Source organism: Sturnira hondurensis, unplaced genomic scaffold, assembly GCF_014824575.4.
Source record: "Sturnira hondurensis isolate 20B ecotype Veracruz unplaced genomic scaffold, ASM1482457v3 Scaffold0002638, whole genome shotgun sequence".
NCBI lineage: Eukaryota > Metazoa > Chordata > Mammalia > Chiroptera > Phyllostomidae > Sturnira > Sturnira hondurensis.
This window is the reverse complement of record NW_028075269.1, coordinates 13,163,378-13,172,862: the sequence shown is the minus strand read 5'-3', so window position 1 is coordinate 13,172,862 and position 9,485 is coordinate 13,163,378. Positions and strand designations below refer to the sequence as shown.

Genomic DNA, 9,485 nt, shown 5'->3' with positions numbered 1-9,485 from the left:
GTGAAATAACAGAAAATATACAGGGAACCGACAGTGTAGGGAAGGAAACCATGGTTCAAATCAACGATGCGGAATAAAAGGAAGAAATAAGCGTCCAACCAGAACAGAATGAAGAAACAAGAATGCAAAAAAATTAGAAGAGGCTTAGGAATCTCTGGGACAACTTTAAGCATTCCAACATCCGAATCATGTGAGTGCCAGAAGAAGAAGAGGAAGAGCAAGATATTAAAAACTTATTTGAAGTTTACTACTTATTTGAAGTAGTAATGAAGGAAAACTTCCCCAATCTGGTGATGGAAACAGACTTCCAGGAAGTCCAAGAAGCCCAGAGAGTCCCAAGGAAATTGGACCCAAGGAGGAGCACACCAAGACACATCATAATTAAGTTACCCAAGATTAAAGATAAGGGGAGAGTCTTAAAAGCAGCAAGAGGAAAGGAGAGAGTTACTTACAAAAGACTTCCCATAAGGCTACCAGCTGATTTCTCAAAAGAAACCTTACAGGTAAGAAGGGGCTGGAAACAAGTATTTGAAGTCATGAAAGGCAAGGACCTGCATCCAAGATTACTCTATCCAGCAAAGTCGTCATTTAGAATGGAAGGGCACAAAAGTAATTCTCAGATAAGACAAAGTTAAAGGAGTTCACTTTCACTGAGCCCTTATTAATATGAAATGTTAAAAGGACTTACCTAAGAAATAGAAAATCAAAAAATATGAACAGTAAAATGACAACAAACTCACAACTATCAACAACTGAGCCTAAGAAACAAAGACAAATACTAAGCAAACAACTAGAACAGGAACGGAATCACAGAAATGAAGATCACATGGAGGGTTATCAGTAGGGAGGGAGAGGGGGAGAATAGGGGGAAAGGATACAGGGAATAAGAAGCATAATAGGTAGGCACAAAATAGACAGGGGGAGGTTAAGAATAGTATAGGAAATGGAGAGTTGAAAGAACTTATATGGACAACCCATGGACATAAACTGTGGAGGGAGAAGGAGGGTTGGTGGAAGGTGAGAGGTGTGGTGCATGGAGGAGGAGGAGAAAGGGGAGAAAAAATTGGGGACAACTATAATAGCAAAATCAATAAAACATACTTTAAAAATGTAAAAGAAATAATTTGTTCAATAATTTCTCGGGAGTACACAGCCAATAAGTCATGAACGTAGAATTTAGGCCAGATGTGTTATGTGTCAAAGACTATGCTCTTAACTAGTACACAATATTATGATGTTTCTAGTAGCAAAGGTCTGGAAACAATAAAGTATTGGTTAAACTATAGTCTAGTCAATAATGTAATCACATATAGTCATTGAGGTCATGGTTACAAGCCTGTTTAGACAGACCAAGAGCGTAATGGTTACCAGAAGAAAAAGGGTAAAGGGGGTCAAACATACGGTGACAGAAGGAGATTTCAGGGTGGGTGGTAAATGCACATGCAATACACAGGACATGTATCATAGAACCGTACACTTGAAACCTATGTCATTTTATTAGCCAATGTTACCGCAATAAATGTAATTTAAATAACCCTAAAAAAAAGAAAAGAAAAAGATGTACTCTATTTAAACCCACACAAATATTGCTTCCCTGATTTGGTTCCTATTATGCAACAGTTAATAGAGTTAAGCACAATATATTAATTTCTGAAAGTGAATTAACATTTCATATAAACAAAAATGATTCATTGGTAAACTCAGGCAGATTTTCTTTCGTGTTTCAGGTACCTCACGTTGATTATACCAATAGATTACTTCCTAAATCTAGGACTCCTCAAAAAAAGCAAGACACCTTGAACCTATATGTGAATTCTGGAACTTTTTACTAAGTACTATAGACTTTCACTGTCCAATATAGAAGGGACTAGCCACATAGGGTTATTGGAATTTAAGTTTAAATTAATTAAAATTAAATAAGATTAAAATTTTTATTTATTTTTGTAATAATTGAAGCCCTGGCATGGCAATCCAAATTTATTGAACTACTGATGCTAAATTATACAAAATAGCACCACTTTAATGAAGACTTTTAGTTTACATTTAGCCACTTCTAAGTAGCTATAACATTAGGTTGGTCAATTTAAATATTGTGGCTCCCTGTTGAATAGATACACAGTCTTTACACACAAACATTAATGCATACAAAGCAATAAGGCATTGTTAAACAAAACAGCAATCATTACTGCACTTAGGCCTTGTGACCAGTTACACATGGTTAAAATTACTTCCCACATTCACGTCCACGGTACTCATCCACCATTTAACATTCCCACCAAATGTTACGCATGTGAAGCAATCGCCAACAGGCAAAAATACTAACTAAACCTGCATAGGTTGTAGCCTCTGGTTTTACCAGCTTCATACTCTAGGACTATTGTATAAGTAAAAATCTCTCTCACGATACTGGGAAGTGCTTAGAGTGTGCAAGCTGATGTGGTAGCTTTCACCTGCTTCCTAAAGGGCACCACCACAGAAAGTCCACGTAACGTGTCAGTAGCTTAAGAAAGTTGGAATGTTGGCACTGTTGAATTGGGCAACAGTTCCTCAGACCTGGCTCAGAGCAACAATGCGTTTAGTATATTAAAGCAGCTGACATGATGACTTTCTGCCGGCCTTCCCAGGCACTGGAGTTTCTCTGTTAATTTGCCTCACTAGGTCATAAAAGATCTCATTAGCATTTATTTTTTGATATTGCAGAGGATTCTAAGAATGCACAGTTGTTCCACTGTCTTGCTAGACTTTGACCTTGTGCCTTTTCTACAACTCTTTCTTCTTCCAAGTCACGCTTGTTACCAACCAGAATCATTGGAACATCATCAATGTCTTTAACTCAAAGAATCTGTTCTCTCAGATCTCGTAAATCACTAAATGTAGGCTGTGCTGTCATGGAATAAACTAATGCAAAGCCTTGTCCCCTTTTCACATACAAATCCCTCGTTGCTGTAAATTGTTCCATTCCTGTGGTACCCAAGATTTCAAGCATTCACAGTTGTGCATCCACTTCAACGTGCTTACTATAACCATCTTCTATCGCAGGATCTTACTTTTCAACAAAAATTCATTGAACCAAAAGTATAGTCAGCACAGGTTTTCCAAGAGCTCTTGAGCTAAGAATGACTAGCTTATACACATGCATGTTGCAAACTTGTCAAGAGCTAGTACCTCTCACACTGTCACGGGCTCCCATAGCCAGCATCACCCTGTGCCTCGTGCTCCCTCCGGGTCACTTCTCCCAGCACCAGGGCAGTCCTGCATCGCCACCGCTCTGGCTGGTTTACACTCCTGACTCTACTATTCACTTTCCTGACCACTCTAGTGCTCAAGACAGATGTGTAATGGCTATGTATTAGAAAGCATGGACTTGTCCATCATTGTATCAAGTTCAATTGAGAGCACTGCTCAAGCCTACAAGATACTTTTTCAAGTAAATGCTAAAGTATTTATTTAATAATAAGGTAAAACTGAATTACATGTATTTATTATATGTTAAAGACTGCAAAAATTATTAGCTGCTCGATTTGGTTTTAATGCGAACATTATGTGTTACACTTACACGCACTCGTTCCAATATCCAGCAAAAATACGTCCTGCAGTCCTACACTCTGTTCTGCTTCTGTGTGAGGCATTGCAGAGGCTGATGGGTTAAACCTGGTGGAGGAGAAATTCCAGCTACAAAAAAATTACAATTCCGTGAAAGAAGAGCTGTAATAAAGGTACAGAATAGAACCCCTGGGGATGAGAGTTGTGGAAACAGGAGTGAGATTTTGGCTGGATCTCCAGCAGGATTAGGGATTTCCAATTCCCATAAGAAAGGGGTAGAGGGTATTTTGGATGAAGGAAACAGTTTGTGCAAAGGCTCAAACGTAGAGAAAGTAAGATGTTTGAGAATTAAATGAGGCTAAAGCATGGCATAAAATTAGCAGGGGAAACTAAGTGAAAGGGGATCCGGTCAGAATTCTGACTGGGGGCCAAATGGGAAACACGCCATGCTATGAAGTTAGGGCCCATTGTGTAGAGGCTGTCAAATTAATGAAGGTTTGGGCATGTAGCATATTTCTATTTTGAAAAAAATGAAATGAGTTGTTGTCAAGGATGGACTGCAGAAAATAAAAATGATTAAGTGGAACAACTTAAAGTGAAAATTTATACCACATGGCAACTTACAACCAGGTGCCAATTAGAAATAATGTTCCTATACACATATTTGCATTTATATAAATATACATATAAACAGGCTTTTGTTAACTGAATTTATTGTGATAACCATTTTACAATATATACAAATATTTGTATCATGTTGAACACATGAAACCAACATAATGTTGCATATCAATTACACTTTAATAAAAAACATACTGATAGATTACAAAAAATATATTATCACTGTACAATGCTAATGAGGCTTTGTGGGTGTATAAGCATGTATCTCAGACTCCACTTTATTCCTAGATGCATACGCACACCCATGATGAGGGAGACCAAAACCCCAGAATTTATTTATAAAAATTATGTATTTATTCTTATATGTTTAAACTTCTGTCACCTTCAAAGTTCTCTCCACTTGATGTAATACAGTCCAGGGGTGTCCAGCCTGTGACCAGCAGGCCACATGCGGCCCAGGGTGGCTATGAAAGTGGCCCAACACAAAATCATAAATTTACCTAAACCATTATGAGGGTTTTTTGAGTTTTTGTTAGTGTTTGTGTATTTACTGTGTGACCCAAGATAACTCTTCTTCCAGTGTAGCCCAGAGACACCAAAAGTTTGGATATCAAGACTTTTTTTCCACTGTTCAAAACAGTCTTTGAACTCATCAATTTTGGTGCCTTTCAGTGCTTCTGCCCTTTTTGGTTTCACCTCATCCACATCAGCAAAACGCTTCCCTTTGAGACCTTTTCCACTGGGGGAAGCAAAAAATAGTTGCTCAGGGTGACATTGGTGAATAGGGAGAATGGGGCATGGGGGTCATGCCATTTATGGTCAAAAACTGCTGAACACTCAGTGTGGTATGGGCAGGTGCCCTCATAAATCGCCCATCGTGAAATGGGTAAATGTGTTGAAAGAGTCTTCCAAAAAAATGCACTGAAGCTGAATACAGCTTTTTACAAAAACACCTGCTTATACACTGATACAGATGGGTTCCTAGAACACTCACCCAGAGGGGGAAGCCTATGGGGTCCCACCCTCCAGAAGATAATTCCAGGGCTTTTGGGGGTCCCTTTCCTATTTATTAAGTCTTACTCTATGTTAAGGCCTGTGTTAATGCCATTCCCACATTATCTCATTTTTTAAATAACCCTTAGCAACTACTCCAGCAGATAGGAACTATTTTTATAATTTTAAAATTATGGCCCGGACAGATTATTATGCCTTACCCTAAATAAGACGACTAGGAGGAGACAGAACCAGTCACTCAAGTCAGGCATATATAATTTTTTAAGTTTCTGCTTTTACCTTCTAGTCAATATTGCCTTCCAGGACAACATAACATACTTGATTCTCAGAGGTTGAGGTCCAACATTCTTAAAATGTGCTTACTGAAATACAAAGAAAACATTAAATACAAAGAAAAAGTTTGACAAAATTTGGCACTGTAACACTCTCATCATAACTCAATAATGGCTTAGTTTTAAAATGTGTACACTGGACAAGACACGTACTCATTTCAACAAAGATGCATCATGGGAGAAAAAAAGTCAGAATGGACTCCAGGGACCTGAATTCAAAGCCATTGTCTTCTAATGGCTCTGACTGGAGTTACAACAACGCCTCTAAAGCAACTGTCCTAGCCGACCCCGTGCCCTTAACTTCTGATATTGGTGGCAAGAGAAGTTCCACCTGGATCTCTAAAGAAGTAGAAGTAAATAAGCCTTTGTAGCAGGCCCATGGGGGGAGGGGAGCACAAGAAGAAGGTGGCCAGTTGCCCCATCACACGCATAAAGCAAGCCTGTGAGGAAGCGGAAGGGGAGGCAGTGGTGGAGGAGGAGGGAGAGGGAGCACAGTTATGAGCAGACTTGCTAGGGTGAGGGACTGAAATCGTCCTTGACATTCCGTGTCTCAGCCTGAGGAACTCTAACAGTCAATTTGTTTTTTCTTCTCATGCAAAGCAACTGCAATGACAAATGATCTTCAAAGCTTCACTCAGTTATTGGCAACCCATTGGTAATTATCCTGAGTGGCAGCCTGCATTCCTCAATGCCATCAATATTGAGGAGGAGGCTGTCCCTCTGAGGGTTAATTACACTGGAAAGAGGTCTGGAGTCCTGGGAGACATCAGGAAGTCCCTGATGTGGAAGGGTTTTATGACCTCTAAGAAGTCACAAAGCCCTGCCTGCTTCCATGTCTAGGCAATGGCCATGACATTGCACAGACACAGTGCACAGTCATTCCAGTTCATTGCATTGAAGCTCCTCCACAGGGCAGGTAGATCAAGGAACTGGGGACCATCCACAGGCGTAAGTTAAGGGGCACAAAAATTGAACAGATTGTGTCATAGATTTGTTTGTCTTTGTCACACACCATGACCCCTCCTTTCCTAGCTAACAATAGTCCTAGACCTCCAGGAGACTCAAGGGAATTCATCAACAGCAATCAACCTGAACACAGGTCTTGGGCAGAGGAGCACAGTACGTAAAAGCTGACAGAGCTGAACCCAACGCAGGCAGAGAAGCCAAGCATCTGTGCAAGAAGAACACAGTGAGGTGCTCCTCTGTGAGCTACTGAAGAGTTAATACTGAGTAGGCAGGACACTCAGCTCTAGTTTAATCAAAAAAAATCATGATTGATATCTTGTCATAGGCTTTCATAAGCATCTTGAAAGTAAAACATATTTTGTCATTTAATTCTAAATATCACACACACACACGTGCACATACCCACCCCTACCACCGCCACTGCCAAAAGAGCTTTTTCCATGAAATAGCCAGCTCTCTTTCAGAAATAGCTGAATTAATCTCTTAAACCTAAAAGGGACCTCATAGATCATCTGGCCAATCCATCTGCATTAGGATGGCAAGGTACCCTTTGTACTATTTTGCAAGTTTAACTTCATTTATAGAGGTTCTACTGTGTGCCACATAATGAGAAGTGGCAACTGGGGACTTGATTTAAAGGGAATATCTTAAAATAAGTTTCTGAATGGAAAACAGCCAGAAAAAAAAAGAGCTTAGAACATAGTTTTCTGGCTTCCTACTACAGCATTCTCTCCACAATATCATGCTCTCCTGAGTCAGTTAGGAAGCAATTACTTGCATGAAACAAAAAAACCCTTCCAGTGGAACTACTAACAAGCTTAACCAAGTCATCTCATAGATGTGAGTTCACTGCTTAACAATGCCAGGACTGATGTGATACTCCCTTGGTCTTTTTTTTAAAATATAGTTTATTGATTATACCATTACAGTAGTTCTATTCCCCCCCTTCATTCCCCTCCAACCCCACCCTCCCTCCCCCACCATTCTCCCCCCCTTAGTTTATAACCACGTGTCTCAAGTTCTTTAGATTCTATATTTCCCCCACTATTCTCGCCCTCCCCCCTATCTATTTTCTACTTACCATCTATGCTATTTTCTGTGCCTTCTCCCCCCTTCTCCCCCTCCCACCCCCCTGTTTCTAACCCTCCATGTGTTCTTCATTTCTATGGTTCCACTCCTGATCTAGCTGTCTTCTTGGTTTGCTTTTGTTTTAGGTGTGGTTGTTAATAACTGTGTGTTTGCTGTCCTTTCACTGTTCATATTTTTCATCTTCTTTTTCTTATATAAGTCCCTTTAGCATTTCATATAATAAGGGCTTGGTGATGATGAACTCCTTGAACTTGACCTTATCTGAGAAGCACTTTATCTGTCCTTCCATTCTAAATGAAAGTTTTGCTGGATAAAGCAATCTTGGCTGTAGGTCTTTGGATTTCATGACTTGGAATACTTCTTTCCAGCCCCTTCTTGCCTGTAAGGTCTCTTTTGAGAAATCCACTGACAGTCTGATGGGAACTCCTTTGTAGGTGACTGTCCCCTTATCTCTTGCTGCTTCTAGGATTCTCTCCTTCATTTTAGTCTTGGCTAATGTAATTATGATGTGCCTTGGTGTGTTCCTTCTTGGGTCCAACTTCTTTGGGACTCTCTGAGCTTCCTGGATTTCCTGGAAGTCTATGTCCTTTGCCAGACTGGGGAAGTTCTCCTTTATTATTTGTTCAAATACATTTTCCACTCGTGGCTGTTTCTTTCCCCCTTCTGGTACCCCTATAATCCAGATGTTGGAACGTTTAAAGATGTCTTGGAGGTTCCTAAGCCTCTCCTCATTTTTTTGAATTCTCATTTCCTCATTCCTGTCTGGTGGGATGTTTTGTTCTTCCTTCTGGTCCATTCCATTGATTTGAGTCCCAGTTTCCTTTCCATCGCTATTGGTTTCCTGGACATCTCCCTTCATTTCAATTAGTTTAGCCTTCATATGTTCCTCTAATTTGGGACTATAATCAACCAGTTCTGTGAGCATCCTGATAAACAGTGTCTTGAACTGTGCTTCTGAGAGGCTGGCAATTTCTCGGTTGCTTAGAGTTATTGGCTCTGGGACTTTGAGTTCTTCTTGCGCCATCTTTTGGGCTGTTCATGCGTGTTTTGTAGCAGGATCAGAGCCCTAAGGTGTTCACAGGAGCAGGGCAACTCAGTCGCTAGGTTGTGAAGTTGTATGTGGGGGCAGTGTCAAAGAGGGACAATGGCTTCCCATCTGCTGCCTGCCGCCACGGCCCCCACCGGCACCGCAGCCACCACCGTCACCAGGCCCACACGTTTTGTTCCACTGCACACGAGTGTGCCACCACCGTCAGCCCTCCACCGCTGGGTTCGCCCCCTGGGGTCTGCGTGGTCTGTCTCACTGTGCACAAATGTGTGACCACGGTCAGTCTGCCCCATACCCTGACTGGTTCCAGGCTGCCTGCGCGCCTAGGTTGGGGGATCTGCCCTGCCCAACCCAGCTCCACTGCTGGCTCCGCCTCTCTTACCGTCCCGTTGAACGGTTCATAGTTGTCGGACTTCCGTATAATTCCGTTTTCTGGTCTTTGGGTGTGTCCTAGTTCTCCAAACCTTTGTTGTATTCAAACTTGGTTGTGGGAGAAGGCACAGTGTTTCCACCTATGCCTCCATCTTGGCGGAAGTCCTCCCTTGGTCTTTACATAATATCTGTTGCCTCATGATTACAGTATGGCTGCCACATTTCCAGACATTATAACCTCTTTTCTTTTTTTTAAGATAATAATAATCTTATTTTTAAATATTTTTTAATTTAATTATTTTTCAAGTACAGTTTTCTGTCTATTACCCCCATCCCATCAATGGGAAGAAGGAGTAAGAAAAAATGCAAAAGGCTCTCCTGCCTGTACCACATTGGTCAAAACCTTACTACAGAGCCATCCAGCCTGCAAGAGGGACTGTGAAATGGAGTGTTGCGAACTACTCACATTGCTACCTTAAACAAAACCAGGAATCTGTAAG

General features: G+C 40.9%; 1 pseudogene; it reads right to left on the bottom strand.

The window, feature by feature from the left end:
* Positions 1-2,507: 2,507 nt before the first annotated feature.
* On the bottom strand, positions 2,508-3,214 carry LOC118983216 (ras-related protein Rap-1b-like protein; annotated as a pseudogene).
* Positions 3,215-9,485: the final 6,271 nt, after the last annotated feature.